The sequence below is a fragment of the Phalaenopsis equestris genome, unplaced genomic scaffold, assembly GCF_001263595.1.
Source record: "Phalaenopsis equestris unplaced genomic scaffold, ASM126359v1 Scaffold000571, whole genome shotgun sequence".
Classification (NCBI taxonomy): Eukaryota; Viridiplantae; Streptophyta; class Magnoliopsida; order Asparagales; family Orchidaceae; genus Phalaenopsis; species Phalaenopsis equestris.
In genome coordinates, this window is record NW_018165011.1 from 25,807 (window position 1) to 27,476 (window position 1,670).

Consider the following 1,670-nt stretch of genomic DNA (forward strand, 5'->3'; position numbering starts at 1 on the left):
CGATGGTTTCATAACAAATTTTTATCTTGGTTATTTGTGACGCCACAAGTACACCATATATTGTCGCTTATCAACTATTTTTTATTTTCCGACTATTTTTAGTTATTACAGGTGAAAAAAACCAGTCGGTTATAAATAAATATTAAATGACGGCTATAGTATGTCAGTTATCTTCGAACCTGCCATGTGCAGAGATTTTAATTGACGTTTTTTATTATTAAGCGAGAAAAGCAGCCGCGGGTAATAGTTTTAATAATTGACACACTCACAGCCATTGATAGGCCGTCGTAACTAATCCTGTCTCGCGCGATATCACCTCCCTTGTGGTCTTGACCTAATTTTTTCTTGTGACCCTCGTCTTCTCCACCCAAAACCCTCGCCTCTCCTTGAAACTCTCTGCTCAAAGCCCTCATCTTCTCCCCGAAACTATCGTCTTCGTCCCCGAATCCCTTGCGATACAGTCAAAATAGGAGCTAGTTGGGAATGCAGCTGCGAGATCATGGCTTGAACCTCTCATTTTTCTTCTCTTTCCACTCCTCTACTACCTCAAACAACCAAGGAAGGTAACTTGTTATCTTCATTTTAATTTTTATTTTCTTTTGCTTTGAAGAATGACTTTAGGGTTTATGACTTAGCAACTAGGAGGTTTGCCAAATATTTTCCTGTTTTAGTTGAATTACATTTAGGGTTGTGAGTTTAGCTCAAACATCGTTAATCGCTCAAAGATTGATTTGAAATTTGGCTTGGATCGAGATCGGATCAAAATAAATGAGTCGATCTATTAGCAAAAATTTTGGATTGAATTTTTTTTAATCGATTTTGAGCCTACCCAGCTCTGCTCGAAATTGGATCATTGACAACATATGACTGTGAATTTAGCTCAAAGTTTGTTAATCGCTCAAAAAATTGATTCAAATTTTGGATCAGATTGAGATCAGATCAAAATAAAGGAGCCGAGCTACGAGCAAAAATTTTGAATCGAATTTTCTTTTAGCCAATTTTGAGCAACCCCAACCTAGTTCAAAATAGGATCATCAACAACTCTAATTACATCAAGAAAAAAGATTTAAACACATATGATTTTGCTTTTTTTATGGATGCCTTTATTAGACATTTAGAGGAGGTTGCGCCTTGGTGTATGCTTTTTGCCGATGATATCCTTCTTATGGATAAGATTAGAGAAAGACTTTAGGAAAAACTTAAATTATGGAGGCCGATATTGAAGTTTAAAGTCTTTTTTTTAGTATATTTAGAGATTTAGAACTGAATACTTAAAATGTAATTTTAGTAGTAGTAACTCTAGTGATAGAGTTGTAATTATGGGTGATCAAATCATTGAGAAAGGTGTGAATGTTCTAGATATTTTTGGTCGCTTGTTCAAATTGATGGTGATATAGACGAGGAAGTGATTAATTAGTAGATTTCAAGTTGTTTGGTTGGAATTCACATCATCTCAACAAGAATTCAGATTGTCTAACATTGCAAGCAGCTAAAGTAGTGCTTGAATGGAGTCCCCTTGGGTTGACAAACATCACAAGCAATGAGTTGGGTGCTCAAGCCCCCAACAGGTGGGCCCAAGTGCCTATAGGCCATTCCCGCAATTCAAACAACCTCATACAGAGAGGTGGGCACAAAAGCACCCACCATGGGAGACAAAAGGGCCCATAGAC